The sequence below is a fragment of the Struthio camelus genome, chromosome 10 (assembly GCF_040807025.1).
Source record: "Struthio camelus isolate bStrCam1 chromosome 10, bStrCam1.hap1, whole genome shotgun sequence".
In the NCBI taxonomy this organism is placed as follows: Eukaryota; Metazoa; Chordata; class Aves; order Struthioniformes; family Struthionidae; genus Struthio; species Struthio camelus.
Genome location: NC_090951.1, coordinates 16,311,357 through 16,337,593, shown reverse-complemented (window position 1 = coordinate 16,337,593; position 26,237 = coordinate 16,311,357). Strand labels below are relative to the sequence as shown.

Genomic DNA, 26,237 nt, shown 5'->3' with positions numbered 1-26,237 from the left:
AAACCTAGGTGAATCTGACATGTCATACTTCAAGGTATTTGCACTGGAATAATTTTAGTAACTGTAGTTACCATAAAACCCTATACTGAATCTGAGTATAGTATATTCTGTTAAACAGGACATGCAGATAGAATGTTTTGAATTTGAAATGAATGTAGAAATCATCATACTTGAAAGTACATAAAAGGCTATGTAAAGCATACTTCCTTATTCTTGATAATATATTTTCTCTTCCTGTATTTTTTTATTTCTGGTTTTTAACTTCATTTCTGTTCTGGCTGCAAGGCGGTATCTTCACTTGGTATCCAGCTGCTCTCTAGTACTTTCGCATGTCTTGCAGTAGATGCTGTATCATCCTAGTTTCTTACAGGGCATTCAGCTAATTTATTAGGTTACCCTAATTACCTCAGGTCAGAGTTGAGGTGCATTAGTGGATTTTAATAAGAAAGCTTGCCCAGTGTAGGCTCTGCTGTTCTTCTTATTGCTTGTTATTGCTTGAATGAGAAGAACAGGAGATTATCGAAAGATACAATTATAAAATATACAGCAGTACAGCTACCCACCAACTTTATGCCAAATTAAGTCTTGAACTTGAATGAATACAGGCATCTACTACAGTGTAGATTACAGTTCACTGTGTGACCTCAGACAAGTTGGTTGGCCTCCCCCCTGGCTTATTTAATGCATCTGCAAAATTGAGAAAAACAAGTACCTCAGTGAAATAACAGGTACTGCATCTGGGCCCAACTGCCCTGGGTAAATAAATCACAGATAAGGCAGTGGAACTGCCTAAGGGATAATAAAGAGGAAGTGTAAGTCTCTTTGTCTCCTACACACATTTATCAATAACCTAGCAGCATACTGTGTTTCCATTTATTGCGTATATCTAATTTCACTGGACTTCCAGCAGATCAGAGGTGGAGTCACTGTCATTTCCTACAGTTCAGTACCCTAGGAGCACTATGTGGCTCGTCTTACTGGAGTTAATACAGGCAGGCTTCAGTGACTGGTCAATGAATGAATAAAGCATGTTTCTGTAGGTTTCTGAATTGTCCCATTCATTAAGATTGGAATTGGGCAGTGACTGATTGATTTTTTTGGCAAATCAGAACTTTTTTCAGTAGTCATTCATTTAGATTGTGGATTTATGGAGTCACAAAGCTTCATCAACAGATACTGTGCAGTATTTAAGCTCCAACAAGAATACTGGTAAATAGTTTGTATATCCTTTTTTAGAAGACTTTTATGAACTCGAAGCCACGTGAGACCTGATTATTAGCAATCCGTACCAGTTAACTGAGCGAGTGAAAGTGTGCTGAGCTCCCCCAGCTGCGGAGTGACGCTCATGGAGTCTGCCATGGTATAGGTGCACACAAAGAGGTGTTGCCTGTTGTCTAAGGATATAACTGAGACTCGTGTCTTTGTATAACACAGTTGCTTACGCTAGCTCTTGACAATCGAGACGTGTGATGCAGTTAGCCTCTGGGAGCCTGTGCTCTCAGGACAGGCGTGTGCATTTGCTGCAGTTTGAGCCTGTGTTAGTTTCACGCACAAACTGGGGCCCAGGCAGGAGCGCTGCATAGGCAGTTCCTTTTTTTTTAACAGTGTCACAGAGTAGGAATTTGTATTTACAAGTGCAAATCCTTAGGTAGCTGGGGAAACATGGATGAGCCGCAGTGCTGAGCACAGACAAAAGTCATGTGAATCCAAATCAAGAGCAGCAGCAACAGTAATACTTATAAGCACAAGTGCTTTATTAATAGTTGATGAATCACTAGGCATTATTTTCCTGTTAGTTAGCGTTGTAAGATGTTGGCTATCAATAAATAACTACATATTTCAAAGAACATCTAAACGAAATAAGTTACCGTAATATGTATCATCACCCAGTAAATATACTTAGCTTGCTTTTACCTATCTGTAATAGTATTCTCCAATAATTTTCTGGAAAGGCCGTTACATTAATTTTCTGTTAATTACTATTTAAGAATGGATTCATGTTACCTAGATATAAACCTGAATCTTGATTCTGCCCTGTTGTTCTCTCTTTGGGGTAGCTGTATACATTCTCTCATTATCCTTTCTAGTTGACTGTAGGAGTGTGTAGAGTTACATCTATCCCTGAAGGATGCCCATAAATGTTAGATATATAAAATTAAAATGTTATGGCTCTGTTTGTAATGCAGTAATAGATGCCGAGGGTTCAGTGCCTTAGTGGGTGGTTTCTAGTTCAATTTCCTCTCTTACACAGACATAATTTGAGGATTTTGCGTTGTGTCACAAGCCTCAGCGGTCAGGAACTTATTAATGATGGGTGAACTTTGCAGGATGCAGTGGTCTGGCTAAGATAACAGAGATCTGAATAGTTACTCAGAGCTTAATGAGAGGTGGGCTTTTCTTTACTCCTTGTGCTTTCAGGTGGAAATCTTTCCCTTTTCAGTTACAGTATCAATTTTTACCTGACCGAGCAGGCTTAGGAGGCAGCGAGCTGCATCCATGTGCTTTCTCTAGAACGCAGCATTCTTCAGTTGGGATGGACATCAGCAGATGTTTCTGAGGAGCTTTCCTAAGCTAGGATCTTAATAGTGTCTTTTAATGTCAGGAAGAGAACGCTGCTTTAGCCATGTAGAATTCGATGGAGCAATTAATAATATAATAGCCATAATTAAGGGTCTGTCACACAAGAGAGTAAGAGAGGAATAAGACACTGATTGTTATTCATTGTCATATTTACAGAAGAGGTTACACTGCACTCATTTGAGAGGAACCGATATCTGTCGCTCTGGGGGCTATTTTTGCACTAGCTAAAAGTGAATTGTACATTATTTATTTTAATTTTCACAGAATTCATTGCAAAGAAGGCCCAGAAGTTGGAGGCTTTATTCTTTCTTACTCAAGAAAAGTCTCCAGTCAAATCAGTGAGTGTTTTTATTGAAGGAAAGCAATGAAACTAGTCCATAGAGGATATTTTTTAAAAAGAGAGATGAGTAGTGTTTTTCTTTGGAAATCCAAAGTGTGTTTAAGTGACAGGAAATGGAAAATCTGGTAAGTTGGTTGCCCCAAAAATTAGTAGCCTCCCCCCAAGCTGTGGACAAATTCTGTCTGTGTCAAACTTTTCATCATTTCCCTGTGAAAATGCCCCAGAAAGCAATGTACTTGGATATGCTCAGGGGAAACAGAAGTAGGAGATGTACTTGACTCCTTTAAGGAGTCACACATGCTAAAGATGTGAACGGATGCATGCAAAATTGCTTGCATATTTCTGAATGACTGGTAGAGCTGCTGATACCTCTGATCAGCCTAGCTGGATTATAGTGTATGAGTACCTCCTTGGGACAAAAATACTGAATACGAAAGCACTGTGTAGCAGAGAGAAATAAAAATCTGGGAGTGGGAGTGACAGCCTGACAAGCTCAATTGAAAAGTAAGACATACTTTTAAGTGTGGGATAATAAATGCTAGTGTAAACTGCTGAGAGGAGATGATAGATTTTCCACTTACAGATCAAGACTGGAAGTCTTTCTGGAAGATGTGTTTTAGTCAAATATAAGTTATGGGGATTGATACAGAAGTAACTGGGTGAAATTCTGACAGTGGAGGTCAGACTGGAACGGTCCATTCAGATCTTAACATTATTTAAAACATTAAACTGAAATCTGTCTACATTAGGGTTTGAATAGCACATGTCTGTGGACTTGTGCACAACTCAAGCTCAACAGGTGTTAAGGCTTCGAATGGGATTGTAATGGTTTGATGAACCCTTGTGCTTACTTGAGGATAATTGGCTTTATCATAATCCTTGATTGTGTAATGGAGGTATCCACACAGTGGACATCAGCAGTTAAAAAAGACAAATGTGTTGTGGATGAAAAGGATAAAGAGAGAACAGTGGATATTAAAAAATATCAAACTGTTGTAGAAGGATAATACTGTCACTTGGCTTCAGTTCCACAGATGGACATTTAAAGACCTCATGTAAATCCTACTGAAGTGAGGGTGTGAGGGAGTTGCACTGACTTCAGTGGGATCATGTTCAATAACAGGGAGTTAATGATTCTTGGTGGACTGGGGCAGAAAAGCGTGATACTCCCAACATGGTCACCTTTTCTAGCTAAATCTCTTTTTTATTCAAGCCCTGATGAAATTTTAACTATAAAGGAAAGCGGGTAGTAAGCAGGTAGTAAGAACGAGGAGAAATGAAAAAAGTTTTTCCAGAACCAACATTTTGACTCTTACGCTTCCCCTTCCTCCATCAAGCCTCATGTGGGATTTGTATAAGCCATATTGTACATGGAAGTGGTCTCCAATTAGTGATGAACAGCATTTTAAAGCTATAAGGTGGCATAGGATTAGGACCTTTGCTGAAATTCACCGCAAGTTAATTTAAATGCCACTTCTGCTGGGATAGCACTGTTTGCCACATGTTGTCTTTCAGGGTAATGTTTTGTTAGAACGGAACACCCAAACAGGGGTTGAACTGTGCTATATTAACATTTTCAGATTGAAATTTCAGTGAGTAAAAAAGTATTTTTTAACCTGCTGTACAGAATAATTTCAGTTTAAGAGATCAAGGTTAATGTATATATCTATTTATCCAAACCAAAATTATTTTGGCCCTACATTTCATGAAAAGATGAAGTCTCCTAGGCATCTGTAGAGTTCAGAGACAGGATTTTTATCTACATAGAGCACTTGGTTACTTCCAAACTCTGCCTTACAAACTGTCACAGGTTCACAATTTGGTGTGGTTCGCAGTTGTTACAAGAACTAGTTGAAGACAATAGCAATTACATATTTTATAGCTTATCATATTCTAAATACTAAATGATTCTAATAAATATTCTCAGATTTGACAAATGACTTGCAGACTGTATACTGTTTGCTTACATATTTAAGCTAGTGGTACCTCTATGAAGATATATTTTATTAATTCATTATTATTTTATCAATGTTCAACTGATATCTTATTAAATGTAAATCATATATTTGGGAATAATAATTTAATGAGATGAGGCAGGTGAGAGCCCCTAAGGTAGTTTGTAATGAAGCTTCAAATTGTTAATAATCCTAAGCTCATAAATAATTTATTAAAATTGAAACAAAATGCTAAATGCAAATGCGTTAATACTAATTGCAAAAATACTAAAATAAGCTATGAACATGTTAAGTGGTGGTAAACAGACACATAATCTGCTGGGACTTCCATGTGATAATGCACATTTGGCACAGAAGTAAGAATCACTCCAATGCTATCCACTCCTTCCAAGCGTTTAACATTTAGGCGTCTCACTACTATTCTTTGCCATTCCACTTGCAGACATTTCTCCTTCCTTGGGAATAGCATTAATTTAATACACTAAGCTGACATCAGAGGCACTGAAAATGACATGGCACCAGCAGTCTAGAATGCTGCAGTATATCTTGATGTTGGCAAGAATGGCTGGGGAGACCATATACTTTTCTGGACGTTCACCTGAGGACTTCTGAGAAACATGGGAAAGCTGGCTCCTTGACCACATGGTAAGTGTTCAGAAGGACATATCCTCTTGCTTCCTATCTTTCCTCGTTTCCATAGAAGAAGGATTCCCCAGTTGCTCCTCTCATTTTCTTGAAGAGTCAGCAGCAAGACCATAGGTCTCCTTCACATAAGAAAAGAAAGAAAGAAAGGAGAAAATACCCTTACAGAAGAAAATGAAGGAAGTAGAGAAGGAGAAGATTCTGGTAGTTTCATTAGTTTTTTTCTGGGAGAAAAGAGGACAGACATCACCGAAGAAAGGGTTTGTTGAAAAAACTTTTCAAAACTGGCTTTGTTTTTGTTTAACTGCCACTGCTGACTCATTGTTCCTTAGCATTGCATTTCTTTGTGCTTTGGGGGCTTTTGGGGGGGGTTCCTGGCATCCCACAGAGATAGTAGAGAGATCCAAAATAACTGTTTCTCCAGTAGAAACAGTACAGCTTTATCAGCCTGTAAAGATAAGAGCTAAATCCCAAGGGAGTACTGAGTAGGTGTATTTCCCACTCACTGTAGTGGGAATTGCAGAAGCTTAGCACTTTTAAAAATGTTGCCAGTAGTTTAAAGAGTTAAGTTGTAGAGCAGGTTAGTAAATGTGAAGAAGTTTAGTGCCTAATACCAGTTTTTGATATTTCTGCCAGTGGAAGTGAAGGATACACAAAATTCTGCAAATGTGGCCCTGTAGCTGTAGTATTACAAGTAAGTGGTGGTAACAGAGATATTCAAATAGAGACTTAGATGTATCCAATGTGGAATTTTGGCCCAAAGTTGTTCTCGATGGCTTGATAGATGGGTTTGCTGTAATGTTAAAGCTGAGGGCATTCATGTTTCTCATGTGTTTTTGAAAAAGAATTTCAATTTTTTTTTTAGAAAATGAACAGTGAGATGGCTTAGTCACTGCCTCAGACTTTCACCTAAAATGATATTCCAGGAATGTGATGGTTACTGAACAGTGGAAGGGTTGCAAACTAGAAATTTGGCTTAATACAAGGTACAGAAAACCCAAATATGCTACTTTTCTGATAAAAGACCTTGGTTGCTAGGAAGAGAGCATTCAAGTGTTTGCTTCTGTTTTGTTGGGGTTTTTATCAGTGTGGGGTAAATGGATAATACCATGCCTTTTAAATAAATTGTCTTAAATAGTGAAGCTCTGATCTTCTAATCTAATGAAGAAATGGCAGTAATCACATTTCCTCAAAAAAATAAGAATTTTGATATATCTGTAATTAAAGGACTGTATTATTCAAACATAAATCTGCTGGCTTATACATTTTTATATATTTCTGTAATTAAAGGTTTTGAGATCTGCTTGCTATGGAAAAACAGATACTGGTTCCTTTCCCTAACAGGGTAAGGACAGAAAAGTCACCTGTATGGTCCGCAGCATCCCTAGAGAGAAGTGACGTTCTTTTTGCCAGTAGTAAGTAGTTAGTTCTTTGCATCTGCCAGGAGACTCACAAATATGGAAAGCAGATCCATCTTGAATCATTCTTCCCTTTCTCCCTGACGTGCTGGTCCGGGGTGGTTTGTGGAACTGTTGGCAAATTCCAGTTGCAGATACTTTTGTGGGGAGACACATTGAGCCATTACTTGGGCCAGCAGACGCCTTCCTCCTTCATCTGCGTGCACAGGCTGGGCTTGCAAGGTCCTACCCTGATCTTGATAATGTTTGTACATTCCGCAGATTGCTTGTCAGTATGACAGGAAACCTTCCTAAGCTTTGCTTGCTGCCGTAGACATAGGAACACTGTGAGAAATGAATATATGGTTTGTAAGATCCCTGCCACTTTCTAATTTAAGGACTGACCATTCCTACTGAGATGGGCTGGTTTTCTTTCACAGATATTTGTTCCAACAACTTGGAATAAGTAAGACTTGAGGCTGGTTTCATACTTGGGTCTCATTTTGCTGTCAAGTAAGAACATTTCTTGTCCTGCAGAAAAATAAGATACACATCTTATTAGCACCACAGCTTCTTTTGCAAGATACAAATTTTAAATACAGCACCTTCTTCTGCAGCTTTCATGCAGACAAAGGTGCTATGATGATTGAGAGAATTTATTTGTCTATGTAAGAACTGAAAGCTTCTCGTAGGCATTTAAACTGTTTGGTGCCCTACATACATTTGGTGTGCATCTACATAAAGCTGGGGTCAGGGAACATAGCAAACATCCTGCAGTCTCCAGAGACACCTACAAATCTGTGATTCTGCATTTGCCCTTGTCTGCCTTTAATATGCTTCTGTTACTGTTGTTACTGCACATCTTTATTCAGAGTTGCATACATTGAGGTGTAGTAAAGGATAACATTTATAGCACCTGGTAATGAAAATGAAAGAGGAAACAAACGAAAAGTCCAATAGTGCAAGGCAATCGTTGAGTGCCAAAAATACTTTGTGTTCCTTTGAAATTAGATGTAGACAGTGTTTTATCGGATCAATATTGACTCAGTGATTCCAGTAAAGCCTTGGTAGTTTTGGTTAAAAAACGTGAAGAACTGTGGTATGGCCTATGCTTAAACAACGAAATCAAAAAACTTACTCGATTAGTAACCTTGCTAATAGTAATCTTGGCTAATCAGAATTCCTTGTAAAACTGGGACTGGCAACGTCTAAGGTTCAGAATCAGCTATTACATATCACATACCTGACCTGATTAGCTATGAAGCCAGTCTAGTATTTTAGTCCCAGCCAGCAGCACAAAGCTCAACAGTAAACTGAGCTCAACAGTAAATATTATAGCTCAAGGAGCCCATGTCCCCACTTTATTGAGTGAACTGCATCACCTTTATCTAAATGGCTATGGACCCAGTTCTCAATAATATTAATGAGAAATCATCTTTTAACTTTGTCTGGAGTTGGAGCTGCCTGTTAAAGGAAGAGCATTAAGTGTTTAACCCAGGTGTTGCACACTTTATCTGCATATCTTACCCAGCCTAATTGATTTAATTGCCAACATAATGTGTCCTTGCTGCAACTTAACTCTATAATATATGCTAATTCAGTGTTACTGTGGTGCAGTTGTCTTTCAAATCATGTTTTTTATTTCAAAATATGAGGTGGGAATAGAGAAATCATAAGACACCATAAAACAGTGTGACACCCTATAACAGGAAATGGCATTTCAGTTAAATTTTCAGAGGGGGTATACTAATCTAGGTATTTTCTATATCAGTACATCATATTATCCTGTTGATGGAAGCAGGCAGCTCATTGTTTATTAATTTGCCATCATCTCTTGGTCTTCCAGCACCATCAGGTCAGCCTGCTGCCAGTCAGCATCATTCCTTTTTTCCTTTGACTTCATTGTGCACTAAGAATCCCTCGCTCTGGCAGGATACTTCTTCATCTGTGGAGATCAGTGTCCTGTAGGAAAAGTAAACCTTAGAAAGTTGCCCCAGGTTTGAAGAAACATTTTGGACTGGAACCCAGGCATCCCAGTTTGTAACCAGCACAATCAACCCTAGGCTAAATGTGCTGCTTAAGGATCTCCTCGAATGGCAGAGTCCTTTGTATGCACACACAGGAACACGGGCATATGGCAATCTCACACCTTGCTGAAGACAGATCTGCAGTGGGGAGGTACATCGTGGATGGATTTCTTGGTTGGGAGAATACTTTTCACTTTTGCTGCAACAACTATATATAACCTGACAACTATTCTCTCCAATCTCTGGGATTAACTTTATCTGTGATTGTGTTTAGAAGTCTCCAGCCGATTATGTAATAGGTACAAGATACCTGATAATTTAGCAGGCCTTTTATAAATTTTTTAAAGCTCTATTAATGTCATTTCTTAGATATCATCTCCTCCTTTTCGGCTTCTGTCCATTGTGAATCATGCATACGCAGCAAAGACAGAACAGAACCCTCTGCAGCCTGTGAACAGTAAGAAATTTCAGCCGGGGTTTGCAAGACTGCCAGTAATTTTTTATATTCAGAGTTAAATAGAGCAATAAGATGGAATTTAAGCTTTAGTGCAATGGATTGAGGCTCTTCAGTCAATCAAATTATAGTTCAATCAGTTCATTTTAATCACTTCTCTGGAGAGAAGCAAACCCCTATGTTGAAGAATATGCAGCAATTTTATTGATGGAAGGTTTAATTGTTTCATTTTTCCTTACCGTCTGTAACACAGTAGACTTTTAATCAGTGGGAACTGAAGTTATAATGAAGTAAAGTCCACTTTCCACAGTTCACAACTAGCTGAAAATAATTGGGTTGAGACTCCCATCCAGACAGTGTAATGCCTCTGGCATTTTCCTGAAAACTACACTTAATTGCTTTGCTGATGTTGTTAAGTGGTCCTGAGGGGGATGAAGTAGTAAAGCTGCCCACATATGCAGAGAAACAATACACAAAAATGTCTTACAAGGTCCTTAAAGGAGGACCAACTAGTGACTAGAAGAAAATATATGGCATGTTTTTTTTTCCTTCTGTGTATCAGAGAGAACACACAGAGAAGCTGATAAAATAAACTGTGGAAATTGTGTAAACGCTAACAGTATTTTTATTTAAAGACAGAATGCTCAGGACTGGAAGTACAAAAAACATCAAGGTAAAAGCTTTTGCTGCAATTTTGGGCTAGACCAACTCGCTTGGCATTTTAATACCAAACTTCAGTTAACATCCCGCCTGTGAGGATCTTCTTCAGCAGCTTGGGCTGAGCAACAAAGGGACTTATGTCCGTAAGGAGCAAGCTGTCATCACTCTGAAGTGGCAGGATGTGAGCCAGCTGTGAGCCAAAAGCCTTGTCTGGGTGTCATTGGGAGCAGCGAGTGTCCTGGATTAGGCTTTAAACATGGCCAGAGAGGAATAACACTTTGGACTTTCGTCTCATTCAAGTGCATTCGTAAGAAGCCCTTCCCCAGCTGGAGGGGGTGTGAGGTGTAAAATGATGACTGAACTGCTAGACTGTAGGATGTTCTGATGGCAAAATAGATTATTTGTGTTTATTTACTAAAGAAAAATATTTATTTAGGACACCTGAATTAGGTAGTGCCAGCAATCTTGAATTAAGGGTTCAAAACTGGAGCTGTCTTGGGGAAGGGTAGACAATAGAGATGATTTAGCTTCAAGCAGATTTTTTTTTCCACTTGTTTATTTATATATGCAGGTGCAGCAAAGTCTCTCTCAACAGCATGCCCTTCCTCAGCTGTTGTCTGTGTATACTTCTGTATGGCCTTTGCTTCTTTTATTCTCGCTTTCACAGGCTCTGAGCTGAACAACTGCCTCCTGAGGTCTGTCTAGAAGGGACTGTAGACAGAATTTAGGTGCTGGGTTCTAAGGCTGAAATCTTAAATTACCCCTCTCTCAGCCCTCATCTGACCCTGGCGGCTCCTCAACAGCCTCCAGCTTGGTTCCTTGGATTTTGGCCAGAAAAGCTCCCCAGTCATCTAAAGTTCTGCTTTCCCCTGCTGAAACATGCCTTAGTCTTGGCAGGTCTGAGTACCTTGGCATCTAGCCTCTGCTTTAGCCTGACCGGGGTCCCCAGCCAATGGGCTTTAACACCTATTTCTTCCATGGAGAAACAGGAGTCTCCCATGGTCTGGAACCACCTACCATATGCCAAGGAGAGCAAGCAGTCCACAGCCCCTCACAACGTGGCTGCTAGAAGAGGAATTGTTCTGCCTCCCCATTTGCTTTTTCTGTAATGGATTGGCAGTGCTCTGTGGGAAGTGTAAATTCAGTCCTTCCTTTGCACGAGGTGGTCAAACCTGTGTCAGAGAGCGCTCTAGCTGCTGGAACAGAGTCTACGGCAGTGACCTACCTTCCATCTCTTAGAGCCGTTAAACTGTGAGCTAAGTACATTGAAATTCACCAGGGTAAAGAAAGCAAGATAGAAAATGAATCTGTAGCCTGACATTTAACGTGTGCTTTTAGATTTGCTGCTGCAGAGGAAACTGATACATCGGGTGGCTTCTGTATGCCCTGAAAATATGAGGCAGCTGCAGGACAACCATGAAGTGGTACACTGAATAGGACTCCCTGTGTTCTTGCTTACGACACTAAGGTAAGAGCAGGAACTTTGTTCAGGCCCTAGCCCTGTCATAGTGCTACATAGTGCTACATAGTGCTTGGGGGTGTGATGCTATGCTGGAAACTTGGGTTGATCTTCCTGCTGATTTAAATTACTTTACTGGTTGGGGGGTGGGGGGTAGAAGAGAAGTCTGTTAAGACATTAGGCCGAGGATAAATAGCATGAAAATGCTCGTGCAAAACATCTGGAATGTATATGTAAAAAGTGTGACAGGCAGAGTCAGGCAGGCTTCCTTTAAATGCAGGTACCATTTCTTGATCCAGGGCAATGAGTTTGGCAATAATAATAGGAGCTGCTACTGATAAGATCTGAGCAACATGGCTTCATTTCAGACAAGAAGCTGTGCCCTGATATGACTGCAGGACTCACTGGGTAGCCCTCTCTGATGAAATAGCACCTGCTGCACCATCAAAAGTCCAATGGAAAGTTGAAAAAAACCCTTTTACTACTCAATCCTCCTGCATTAGCTGTCAAGGTAGTTTGCAGCATAAGGTGGTGAATGAGGGGTGCTCAGTCCAGGAAAAACTTTTACTTGTCTTTGGATGGGAACATTTCTGCACAATAGTGACTTTTCATTTTCAGGTGCAGGAGTGCACAAAGAAGTGATAGTCTACCCTGATACACTGTGATACTTTGCTCACCTTTGGGTGAGCAAAGGACAGTTGGAGAGCAGGAAGAGCTGTGTTTGGAAATGCACTGTTGTGGTACTCTGTACTAGGCAGCGCTCTGATTGTCAGTTTCCCTGCTGAGCGTGCTGGTGACTGTCACCCAAGTGAGTAACATGTGGTAAAGAGAAGGCTACATTTTTTTAAGAGAATAGCATGGAGATTAGCCATGTGTATCTAATCTGGAGAAGCAGCAGCGTCTGTTTGCCTGCCTCTTGGAGAGCAGCTTACCAGCAGCAGTGGTAGTTCTGTGGTGTTTCTGGGGTCCCTTTGTGAGATGAATACCATAGAATGGAACAGTTTTAGCAAATTCAGCAACTAAAGACTATGCTGTGAAACCTAATGGGAGACTTTGACTGGGTTTTGTCCTCCCACCAATTCTGGAGGACTGCCAGGACCAGAACAAATCTTCACTGCAGAGGAAAATTATCTAAAGTGGCTGGCTGAAATTTGCCAGTCTGTTATCTTGCTATTTTAGAGCTCAGCTTTAGAGCTGAACTTTCTTCAGGAGACTGGATTGCGATCCCTGAAGAAGGAATGTTTCTTAGGACTGTAATGCAATACTGCACAGCACAACTGGTAGGCTGACCTCACTTTCAAGCAGACTTGCTTGCTGGGTCACACATGCTTTAAAATCTTGCCCTGGGTCTGAAAGGAAACACACATTCTTCTGGTTTGACATGTACTGTATGATTAAAACATGGTTTGTCTTTCAGAAGAAATCCAAAAAACATGCTCCTGTATAGGCACAAATCTGACTGTTCTTCTGATAAACTGTTCATATGGAAGGGTACGAGTCACGTGGTTCTGATCAAAGCTAGCGTAATTATTCATTTGTGGAAGCATGTCAGACACCGTTTGTCAGTAATATGCCTTTGATATGTTGGTGTCTGAATAATTTTTTTAACATCTGAATGGCATATATTTAAATGTAAGCATCTGTGCTATGTTTGTACTGCACTGTCTGTATTCTATATTTCTGTAGTTTCCCTTAGCTAAGAGTTTGATTTAAATCCAGAAAAAGTGTGGGATTCATCCTATTTTAAAGAAATAGAATTTCTTTTTAATGGAAAAGCAGTTCATGTAAGAATAGTATGTTAAACCATGATGAAAGTGAATAGATTTTATCCAGAAAGCTTCCTGATGCAGTGTAATAAATGGCTTAAAAAAGGAATGAAATAATACAGTATGTTTGTTAGTCTATTTATTATACGTGGGTGAAACTGAAAACTAATTTCACAACAGAGGGATTCAAAGCAGTTATTACAGTGCATCAGTCAAATGAACCACTGGAGTTCAGGATGCTATGACCAGCCCAAAAGGCACAGAATTTAGTTACTTCGGTCAAAAGTAATGAGCAGTATCGTACTATTATAGCAAACTGATGGGTGTTGTGAACCAGCCTGGAGAATCTAGACATGAGTACAGAAGGCGCTGAAGAAGCATTGCAAAGTGAATGACCATCTTGGCTGGCAGTACGGTCATGCTAGCTCCTTAGCACGAGGGCCGGATGATGCTCTAGAAAGAAACAACCACAACAGAAAGTTGCGTACCAACATAGTAATGAGTAGTTCTGCAGTAAGTGCTTCCTAGAAACACACAGTCATGCTTTCATGAGCTGCTCCCCCCAACCCCATGAATAATGGTTTCTACCTTTTGATAAGAATCAGCCCCATGTGGCAGTGAGTGCTCTTGGTGGATTTACCCCAGCTGGTGTTTGTATAGTTTGGCTCATGCCTAAAAACCAGCCATCACATGACATAAGCAAATTATGTCCAAATAAATCCCAAAGCTTCATAACATAAAATCAGAAAATTCATATCCACAGCTTTAAGAGAACAAAACAAAAAAGAAAACAGAAGAGGAGTAGTGTTTGTGCCACCAGCTAGTTAGTAAAAGATGAACAAAGTAACTCAAACTGCTTCTGTAATGGCAAACCTGATGCCCAGGCAGTGGGAAGAGGCTGGGCAGGCCGAGGTGCCTGGAGATCAGTGCCATCTCGTGGTAGTTCATGATATTAAGAAACCCTCAGCTACAGTAACAGCAAACGTCCTCAGAATAAACTGAAGCTCCAAAAATTGCACGTGGTAAATAATATAAATCACTATGAGGATATGTAAATTTGGCCATAACTTCTGTAGCTGTGCATGGAGCAGCTCACACCATCTGAATGATTAATGAGGCAAATGCCTCCCAATTATGGATTGCTGAAGGTGCATAGAGAATGAGTTGCATGTAATTATAAATCCAAAGAACAGATGGAAAATTTTGCTACATCAAAACCCTTCCTCCTTATTAGCCATTTCCTGCTCCGTGCAAGCAAAGCCATGGAGTGCTGACTGCCTTGCTGTGGCATTGCTGAACAAATTGTGCAGAAGCTCGACGACTGCTTCAGCCGTGCGTGGCTGAATTACTGCGGTGGGATTGCGGGGGTTAACATGGGAAACCCCCCTTCCCCCAAGAGCCTTACAGCAGGTGCTGGCTGCTTTTATAAGAGCAGTACACCTGGCTTTAATGTTATGGTAACTACATAAACTTGGGAGTCAAGGCAGAGTTGTGCTAAAAATGAACAAACCAACCCACAATAAAAATCTCTCAGAGACCAACTTACCTTTAAGCGCTAGCTTACATGTGTTGCTGTTGTTGTTGCTTTGACTTAGGCAGCTTCTGCATCACCTATTCACACAGTCATACACATCCCTCAAAACCGGACTTGCCTGACCAGCTGTTCCTGCCACCACCCCTGAGCTTGGGCCTACAGAACCTGCTGATATTACTGGTTCAACTCCAAAAATTATTTTCCAAATAAAATAAAATCCTAACACTGCCCCCCACAAAATAGATAGCAAACACCTACAGTCTTCATACTGTCGTCGTCTTTTTTTTTTCAGACAGTCTTTCATAAGACTGCCAAAATATCAGCGCAAGCCATATTGTTCCTAGCAGTGTAACATATATTATAGAAAAAAAGGAAGGAAATAATCTAGTTGGAGAAACTTTAAAAGAGATCTTTGAGGAATAGTCCTTAGTCAGATAATAGGCTAGATGTTACACTAGGGAGACATTGCATCTTTTCGGCATCAAAGGGCACTAAAGGAAAGTAGACAAACCCTTGCTTGCTTGCAGGTAACACAATGGCTCATTAACACCGTTAATACTTTCTGGTCTAATTATTTACTCTGAGGCTATCTGAACTACCCAGACATTTCCCACAGGAACATTTTTGATAGTAGGTATGTTTTGGTGACAAAGTTCTAGTCTTGCTGCTACTTTCCACTGACTCCACTTCGGTCAAGTATTCGGAGATTTTTGCTTCCATTCAGTGATGACCCTTAAGTTCTTATAGTTCAGAGTTCCTGGATTAAATCAAACTTTTTTTTTTTTTTTTAACCAAACCTTCTCACTCGCATGCTACACACATTCCACTCCAAGGTTTGAGCCTTATAATGACCTTTCATGTTTATCTAGTACTATTTTAGTACTTAAGTAGTGGATATTTCTCAGAGATTATTGCTTTGCTCGCATGTGATTAGGTACAATTACAAAGGATGATTGTTATGAGTTGGTCTTAGATTTATTGGAAGGCACTGAATCATATTACAATCTCTTTGCTGAAGATAATGGAAATGCTGTGATTTGAGACATACATGCAGAGTTTCAGGTACATACACGGATTCAACTAGTACTAAATTAGGAACTGATTTTTTTTTTTACCATGTTGATTTGATTACAATTAAAGACAGATAATGTGTAAAATACTTCATTGTCCTGAAATATTTCTGCAGTTTGTTACAAATATGACTATTAGAGCCACTGCAACCTGAACAAGGTGGCTGTTAGGTTTTATTTTCCCACCTAGGCAAACTGCTTTTATCTTATACCATCAGTTATAAGCCAGCATTAAAATAACAATATAATTGCTTGTAATTGCTTCTTTTTACACAAAGGATGAAGGCAAACGATATTTCTTTCAAGTGTCTCTAATTTTCCAATACTTTGCATGCTCCCATAAACTTCTGTTCTGTTTGCTAATCTCTCTCTGTAAATCTCTAACTTAGCTATATATTTACTCTCTGCCATGCTGGAAAAGAAAGTGACTTTTTTTTTGACTAAGATTTAATTTTTCTCATTTATGTCCCATTAGTGTGTTTTGAGTTTTCTTACAGGAGGGGCTTGATTTTGTTCAATTCTCTCATTTAAAGATTCCCAATAAGTCATCTTGGAGAAACAGTGTACCTGGATTAGCCAGGATTCCCAGTACATTTCTCTGTTGGAGGTATAGTTAAATGTGCCCTTTGTTGCCAATCAGAGGGCCTGATGCAGCTGCAGCATGAATGGGAAGGTACATTTTTCTTAAGTCTCCATAAAATAACCGTAGCCGTTCTTTCAGCATGTAACTGGGGTATTTATGCACCCTCCGACACTCCCTGAAAGAACGGAAGCAGAAAATATTGCAGCTGCCATCAAGAGGCAAAATTTGAATCCAAGTCCAGATTTGAATCTTAGAGCTACCCAAACTCCTGAGTTCTCAGCTTTGCCTTTTTGTTTTCAAAATACAGCTCTAGATGAGAGCTCACCTTTGAAAAAGTTCGGGGCGGGGGTCGTTTTAGAAATTACATTCTGGCTTTTAGAGACCTTGTTTTTGTAACGTCCCAAAACATAGGACAGTCATAAATAACGTTCTGGCTCAGGCTCTCTTAATGCCACATCTCTCATTTCTTCACCTTATAAAGCTGGTCACAGAAAGTTCTGTTACGCCTATAGGAGTCATTACTGAATTACAGCTCCTTATATTAGACTAGGTTTTCAAATTAGCCCTTAGAGTATACTTTCCCTTTGTAATGATTTTACCATTGGAGAAGTTCATCTAGAAAGATGTCTGGAAAACAGTGAAGCCACTGGGGGAATTCTTTTCTTCTTGAAGGCTCTGTCACTCTCTGGTAGAAGAATCAGAGGCATATGTTAAGCTTGTTACATCCTCTGTCAGTCTTTATTTGATTATTATGTTATCAAGTTGCTCGTATGGTGAGAGATTAAAACAGGTGAGTGCAAAGCACAGAGTGCACTCTGAATATAAGTCAAACGTCAAACTAGTTTTTGAAATGCAAAACTACTGAGCTTTCACTTTGTCACACAAGCAGATGTTGCCGGAGGCAAGGAGGAAAAAGAGTGATTTTTTTTTTTTAATTTTTTTTTTTTCCCTTTGCTTGGCTGCTGAACTTTGCACTACCTGAAGAACCAGACCTGCTGTGCACCTACTGGTTAGATGCCTTTCAAACTTGTCTTCTGCCTAAGGGCTATCAGATGCGCAGCTGAGGTGAAGAGAGCAGTTTTTCTGTTGTGACTCCGTGTAACTTGGGGACCTGGTGCTCACTGTGGTAAGTAAACGGTTGCTTTAGATCAATTTAGATTAATTTAGGAGTCTCACTATTATTCTTTCCTTTTTCTCCACTTTAAAAAGGGCTGTATGGGAATGAGCTGCTAATAAGCAGAGGTGAAATATCTCATATGGGCAGGAAGACTTCATCCTGGATACTGTTATTCAGAAATCAGTGTGCAGGTTAATAGAGCTTGAAAGATCTAACCAAAGCTATTTGCCATCCATACTACCCTCTGATGACTGTGGCCTGCCGTACGCACATTCCAGCTACCTTTTAATATTAGCACAGGTTTGTCCGCAGGGAAATCCTTGAATCTGGTGACTTTCCTATCCCATTTCCTGGATGTCCATATATTCTGCATTGCCCAAAAAGCATCAAGCAAATAACTCTACAGACCAAATGAACTGGATAGGAACCCAAGGTCTCCAGGTAATAACACTCATGCCTCCCTCTGCATGAGTAAAAAAAGTGCTTCACTCTCTTACTCATATCAATCTTTAAGTAAACCTACAAGGAAATACCTCACTTTTAAAGCTGGAAAACTCATGATACAGAATGCTAGGGGTTACAGGACAGTCAGTATAAAAATTCAGCAACTGTATCCACTCTCCCAGACATGATAAGCCATGCGTCAGTCCCTACTGTTTTTCTTTTTCCTGCACATGCATCCATTGAAATCTCTCCATTGCCATTACATATATATCCTTATAATAGAAAGTGTCCAAAACACAGTGCTGGAAAACTATTTTTATGACCCTTATGGACGGTTTGAACTGCTGGACTATTGGGGGTACATTTTCATCCATGTAGTTGCCATAACCCCGTATTGGCATAGATCCTTTGTGTATCTGAAAAAGCAAATAGTAAGGTTGGCCCATGTAAAGGAATGTGGGTTTTGGAGCGTGAACTACTAGCAAGGCCAGTTGCAAAAGCAGTTCATTTGAGAACAGGCCCTACACAAGACTAACAATGTAAAGGGGTATACCTCAAGAGCAGAACCCTTCTCCTTCTGAAGAAGTATGGACTGTAACAGTATTTGCTACTTAACAACTGTCCAAAGTCTCCTTTTAAACACACTTGGATATGTCTACTTCCAAAATAATGGTGCTATCTTGTTAAGATTTTTTTAGGTTACAAACAAGTAAGTAAATAAATATCAAAAATTAGTATGGTATATATAACATTCCCCCTACCCCCCAACATCCCAGGTATGTTCATGGTCATTCATTTTTCACCTGAAATGTAACTATTAGTGACCCCATGGTCAGTTATTAACAAAATCTCACAGAAAGCCACACTTAGGGCGAAACGTGAAAAATCTCAAGTAAACAAACTGACTTCCAAACAGAATGCCTGTTTAAGACCAAACCTCATTAGGGAGAAGTCCTCCAGGCAAACATCCTCTCATTATTTATTGTCATGGTTTAATGCAGACTCCTCAGTGTAATTCACAATCAGTTTCTAAATAAATCTCTCTGTATGGTAAACATGATATTCCTGGCAGCAGGGCTGGATAAAGTCATCCTACCTGAACTGAACAAGACCAAAATTTCACATTTCAGGGAGTCAGACAACTTAGAGCCTGACAATAAAGCAAAGCTGAAAGGACAAGAAGCAAAACTATGACTGACAACATATGGCTAGAAACTAAGGCAGCAGTGGCTGTGCAACATAATAATCAAAGCGTGACATTGCAAAGCAAACAACTGAAGTGAATAAAGAGCTACTTATGGTGAAGAACGTCGTTATAGTGGGGCCAAGAGGCCCTGGATTCCTGTCCTTGCTTTCTGTCCTTAGCTGTGGACTTCTAGAGAGTCATTTGGGCCCAAGGTCTCGAAAGTTTTGAGGCGCTCTGATATCCTGGTGGATTTGGTCTAAGACTCCTAGTAACTCATTTCATCTGGAAATCAAGGACACTAAAACTTCCCTGCTCTTAGGGAGGGTGCTGTGAAGGAGAGGGTGATAAAAGACCATCTTTCTAAGGGGATGAGAGCCTGAGGTGTTTTCCTTACAAAGCTTATCACACCAAAGGGGTCACTAATGGTTACACCTCAGACAAAAAGTGCACAACCATGATTTACATTTCTTATTGTAATAAACTGCTGAGAACATTCAGAGTACCTCAGAAATTTGCATCTCTGATGAGGCCAGGGCGAAGTGCTCTTCAAGGAGAAAGTCCTCCAGTGTGATCTGTTTTTCTCCTGAAGTAAGTAAGTTAAAAATTCTTGGGCTGATTCAGTGCCAGGGCCGATGAGCTGGCCTCTGGAAGCCCTCCCCATCCTTGCTCTTGAGGAGGCTGGAGGGGCAGCACAACGGAAAGTTTCTCTCCTCAACAGAGGACAAGCGCACAGGCCAGTGCTTGCCAGGGTGATGACTTTGGAATCCCTCACTTGGCTCAGTGCACTGCAGTTACTACCTGGAAAAAATTTATTTTCTTAAAAATTTCATATTTATCACTTTGTATAACAAGGTTTCTTTACTAAGGTAATCGTATAGCTAAACAAATGTAAAGGTGACCAGGATAAATAGTACACTAACTGAGAAGCTTTTTTTTTTAACTCTTGGTTTGGTGAATAGGGATATTAATATGAAGATTGCCTCTTTTAGTGTACCTATTATAGAGTCATGCCCATTCTTTGCTGATGGCACACCTATGAGGCTGTGTGTGTGTGTGTGTGTGTGTGTGTGTGTGTGTGTGTGTGTGTGTGTGTGTGTGTGTGTGTGCGCGCGCGCGCGCGCACGCAATAAAACCCTTAGTTTATTAAGCATTTTTTTTCTATTCTGCTATGTCAGTCTAAATTCACTTTGAAGGCAGAGATGATGGAATTGTTCAATATACTGTGTGCAGAAGGTTATGACCTCTGCAATCAACCCCTGAAATACCATTGTCTTTTTTACTTCTGGGACAGCTGAAATGAATTATAAGGTAGCCTCATAAACCCATAACATTTTACTAAAGCTGAGGCCTCTGAATATGCAGTATTTGAGTGTTTTTGTGCTCTCATTTCCAAATTATTTACAATCTCTATAAGATTTCAAAAATGAAAATTGAAGATACAATTTTTTTGCTGAATATCATGTTTCTAAGCAAGGTCTCAGTCCTGCAAAAGCTATCATGGCTGAACAGCCTTATGCATGTAAGAAGAGCCACTGATGTCTGCATCCGTTTGTGTAAATGGATTTGCAGGAGATAGCTATTAAAGTTGCCATTATATCATCTAGCAGGAAGACACAAGTACAGCTCTGCCCTCAGTGCTGGACCATGGTGCAGAGGACGTGCCTTGGACGCTGAGGCATGCTCCTACCCTGGCCCTGGGAGGGTGAAATGTTGTGGCTTGAAAGGGGGCCTAGAATGAAGAGCCGTTGTTGCAGCTGATGGCACAGAAGGCCATACCATAGCTGTTGTGCTCTTCTCCTTAGGCTTAGTAGAGACTGTGCTTACGCCAGCCTGGAAGTCCCTTTACCCAATATTTACCATGGATGCTGTGTCGTCCTCCCCCTCCTGATGAAGGCACAAAAGAGCAAGTCATACAGGCCCATGCAACAACCACTAACACCTATGCTACGGCCACAGCTCAAGCTCACACTAGGTCCCAAGTAGTCTCCCTGACACACCTCAGGATTAACAAATAGTGCTTTCTGCAGATTTCTTTGAGGGGAATGCCTAGATCGCTGTGTTAGCAGCACAGGTTGTACTTGTCCAGGGAACCTGAGAAAATGTCCCCTCAGGATTCTGTGAACAGATGTAACTTGATATACTATTTTCAAAGATAAAGTCTTATTTACTCATTCCTTGAAGGTACAAGACCTTTAGGAAAACATGGTAACACAATGAAAGGCCCTGAGGCCTAAGCTTAAACCTCTCCATGCTCAGGGAGAAGAGCTCTGTCACTGAGTTGGGAAAAACCAGGCTGGCCTGCTTGCAAAACGTTCTTTTTTTTCCTCTACATGAATCAGTTTTTATCTGCTGATAACCCACTTCTTTCCAAGGGTTTCAGGTTTAGGATTCCCTTTGATGCTAGATGCACTGCTGGGAACAGTAAGTCACTCAAACTTTGATGGCGCTACAATTATTCCCTATAGTCAGCAATTCCATTGTTTCCTCCAAAGCTCCTTACCTATGTCACTGTTTCATTTTGGGTAGGTTCCTCCCTTAACCTTTTTTGATTTAACTCATGCCAGTTAGGAAAGTTACAAATCAGATAGCCTGCAATATTATAATATAGAATATACATAATTTCCTCATTCTCTGTAGCATACGTGACTAAAATTGTATCAGCCCCCACAACAATGTTTTTTGGCTGCTGCTTCTGTCAGCAGTCCTGCCTCATGTCTGTGCAGTTAGTAGCAGCAGCAGTAGCCTCAGTGAAGAGTCACAAGAACATAGAAATGTGCATTTAGCCCAAGGTTGAGGGTTTCTTGGTCTCAGTAAATGTTGGTGCCAATGTTTCTGAAGATTTCAGCATTAAACTGTTACACTGGGCAGCTTAGTCTAGTAATGGTAACCTAAGCTACAAGCAGCAGGGAGGTATTTGTGCTGTGCTTTGCTTAGAGCAGCGTTCAGTGCCTGTGACATTGGCTGACAGTGACTGATTAAGATACAGGTGCTGCGGTGCTGCCAGGAAAGAAGAAAGAGGGCTCACAGTGCTGTTGCTGCTCCCAGATCTCCAGCAGAGCAGCAACCAGACCCCAGTGCAGAGCAGCATCGTGCTCGACCACCTTTTCAGAGAATTACTGCCTAGCGAGCCTAAAAGCAATTAGGAGCCTACCATTTTTTTTTTAACACAGCCTGTCCCCTCCACACAGACTCCAAAGACTATCTATTATAGGTGATTGAATCCTCATGCCTGGGGAGAGCACAAAAAAGAGAAGAGGGAGCTGCGAGAAGGACAAAAATATGAACTCTGCAATGAAGCTGAGCAGGAAACCATTTGGAAGACTATCACTGCAGTAGCCAAGACCAGGAACTAATGGGGAGAGAAGCTGAGCTACCTACTTCTGTTTTGGGGAAATGACATCACAGGAACAACAATACACTTCTACGAATGCAGCAAAGATTAGTCTTCATTTTCTGTGGCTTTAACTTGCCTTCTCTAAGACACATGCATTCAGAATTCTTCCTTGAACCCATTTTTCGGGACACCCAAAAGCTCGTGTTGTTACTGTGAATGCTGAAAAAGATTGCTTTGCTAGATACAGACATTTATTATGCATGCTGAGTTGCAGCAAGACTTTTTAGTTTTACTTGGTTTAATTCCTAGACTTTTCCCAGTACAATACGTGGCTTTTCTCCATGTACTTTTTCATTCTGTCTTTGCAAGTGATGAAATAATCATTTCCTTTTTCTGCGAGGGCCATGCTGAAGCCCTCAGAAAGAGTCACATGTCCATCTAGGATATCCTTAATATCCTTAGGGACACTCTTCAGCTCAGACCTACATTTTTGGCCTGTTATGGTCAATCCTCCTGCTCACAGCCTGTGCAGGCAGGAATGCAGACAGGAAAAAAACAAAAAATCAGTGAGCTTCAGAAAAAAAACAAAAAATCAGTGAGATTTCAGAAATCTGAAATCTCTTCAGACCTATGATTTTCCTACTCATTTTTGTATGAAGCCAGGTGTCTTTCTGGCTCCTGTGTGGTGCAAGAAATGTCTTTGTCCTCCATGAAGCAGGGGCCAGAAGAGACTGGCAGGAGTCTGCTCCTCCTGCCTCCTGGGAGGAGGCACGTGGGCTTCCAGGAGCCTCGGTTCTCCAGGCCAACCTGTTTTCATCTCAGCTTTCTTAATAAATATTTATCGGGCAATTCTCATTTTTCCCTCTTGCTCTGTCTAACAGAGCTGATTATTGCTAGGGTCAGGTGGTTACCTCAGCTAATTAATATTCACAGGCAGCAGTAGGAAATAAGTACAAACCCCATCTCCTTAGCTTTAATTACAATATCAGTGCTATCAAATTCCATGTGGATACACCTCCCACATCAGCTCTGAACAACTGCAGACATGTATACTAACAGGATCCACAACATCTTTAACTCACGATCTGCTGTCATTACAATATGATTACTCTAATGTATCTTTACTGTGCAACACCTGCCGAAGCTAATAACCATGGACCATACCATGTAATTGTAGGATAGAGATGTTAATATAAGCTATCAGCTTACAGTGACTTGCAGCGTTTCTTCTAGTCCCATTATTTAACATATGTAGGCAACCTGACTCCCCTTTCTTCTCTACATTAACTTTATGAAATAGTTTTGCTATTCTGGCACTGAACCCCCCCACCCCAGCACCCCCTCACCCAAGGGGCACTGAATCCCCAGTGCAAATACAGCATAAAAGTCAATAAAGTGGCAAGAAATTGGCCCACCTTTGTTAGCTCCATGGATATAGAAGAAGCACAGAAGGCGGCAAGTCAGGGAAGAACAGCTGCAGTTTGCCCCTTGGCGAGCTATAGGTGAGGGTCTGGGCCTTGCATTGGCCTTGGTTAGAGGTTAAGAGAGATTAGGAGAAAAATGCAGTATTGGCTAATTAATCTCGGGTAAGTGCTCGTGGAGTCAAATACAAAGCTCAGCTACTTTGGCTACTTAGGGAGAATGGAGCAGGCTTCCAAGTGGCTTTGTGTCAAAGAGAGCGTGTTTGTATTTCACAAGAGGGAAAGGCTGAGACACTGGAAGAACTCAAAAGGGGAATTTTTCAAGTGACAAGCCATAAAGATGGTTTTAGTCTCTCATTTCTACCATTGTAGAAAGTCAGGAACAAAGTGTACATTTTAAAGAGTCAAAATGGGATGAATTTTCAGAAGTAGGTAAGGTTTTTACATTTGAAACTGGATGGCTGACTCCCTCGTTATTAGGTACAGACATAACTCACATTGCATTACGCAGTATATTCCTGTGTCTTTCCAGGGATTTACACCCCCCCCCCCTCCACTCCCAGTACATCAGTTTCATCATACCTTTTGTTTTTTTTAATTGCAGTCATTTAAAACTGTGTAATAGTGTGTCTGTTTGATACAGCTGGCTATCCATGTGATAAGCTTAATAACCACTGCAATTAACACATTATCAAGACTTCAAAAAGGGAGTTAAGTAGGAATGTCCTACTTTGTTGCCTAAGTTGTAACTGGTGTTTAACCAATGCTGAAAGATAAACAAAAAAGAAACTTGTGGTTTGTTTGGTTTTCAGAAAGCAAGTAAGATAGGAAAACACAAGCCAGACGCTATACAGAGTTTTAGGGGAGAAGCAGTCCTTCACTGATGTGCAATGGCCCTGCTTAAACCTGTGAGAGGTAAAGCATGGGAAAGTGTACGTGTTTCCTGGAGCAGTACTTCATCTGTGAGAAGACATATTTCAAATGGAATAGAAATGAAGAGCTGCCAAGGTGGTTTTCATCTCCATGTATTACCTGTCATATTTATACTGCATGCGTTTGTTGATAGTCTGTAACACACTAGTAAGTTAGTTGTTTTCGCAAATTAACTATTTTGCATCGCAGATTCTCATACAGGGATCATAAATATTTGGTGAAAGCAATAACCATCACACTCAACAGCATGAATTATTTTTTTTCCAAACATCTTCCTCTGTTCTTGGAGAAGACTCCAAGAAACAAACAAAAATAATGCCAAAACAACTTTAAAATGAGTTTTTTCAGCATCAGCTAACTAGGATTTTTCTCTAAGGACAGGCAAGAGAGAGTTCCTGAACCAAACTCCTTCCATGACAGTAACTTTGCATCTAAACCAGAATGAGTTTGCCTTTAGGGATAGCTTCCCAGCTGAGCCCAGACCTGGGGATAACGCTGTTTTCTAAGTTCGCTAGAAGCTAGCACATAAGTCTGAGTATTGGAATCCAAGATTTGGTTCACTATTTAGGGCACATGTATAAGGAAGGGCAATATGTCCAGTTCACACAGAGAACTAGACTGAGCAGCGTGGGGAAGTCTGGACAGGGCTTGTGGTTACATGGAGGGGCATCTCACTTTAACAAAGCCTCCCTGTTCCTAGGGCAGAAGGCAGGAAGTTCCAGAATGGAAAATGGAAATATTGTTCTATTTTAACATCACACTGGCATTGTCAGATGATTCATAGGCTCTGGAGAACACAGGCATTACCAGCTCAGCACATCTATATACCAATCACTATTTGTCATACGTGAGTACTTCCCACAGTCCTAAAAAAAGATTTGTTTTCTGTATTATCTGCAGAAAATGTAACAAACTTCAGACTGAACAGCAAAATAAAAACAGCACTTGATTGTTTTAGTGCATATTTGCCTATTTACTTGGGAAAAACTCCACTTTAGGATTTTTTTTTTTAAATCTAATAAAAAGACCCCCACAGCTGTCTTCTTTTTGGAGAAAAGCTGTCAACATCCAGTATCATTTTGTGCATACTGAGTAAAGTACTTGAAAGTCCCAGTTCCATTCTAATATGTGAGATGCTCTCCCATTTGTATGCAGCTGGAGAGAGTAGTTTTATCCTCATTTAGGAACGCCATATGATGGATTTCTTGCTTTAAACAAACACCATCTCAAACTTTTCTTTTTTCCTCTCTCTTTCCCCCAGCATATACGTTTCCTCTGTTGTTAGGCACCAGTGTGCTCAAATGTGCACATAGTGTTGACATCTCATTCATTATA

General features: G+C 40.4%; 1 long non-coding RNA gene across 1 annotated transcript in view; it reads right to left on the bottom strand.

Annotated features, from left to right (window-relative positions):
* Positions 1–1,738: 1,738 nt before the first annotated feature.
* The window catches only part of LOC138068463 (uncharacterized), a 273,305-nt gene continuing 248,806 nt past the window's right edge, over positions 1,739–26,237 (bottom strand). The window contains exons 3-4 of the long non-coding RNA XR_011143287.1: positions 6,882–7,445; positions 1,739–5,639 (exon numbers count right to left, since the gene is read on the bottom strand). This is a non-coding gene — a long non-coding RNA (uncharacterized lncRNA). The remainder of the gene's footprint in view (positions 5,640–6,881; positions 7,446–26,237) is intronic.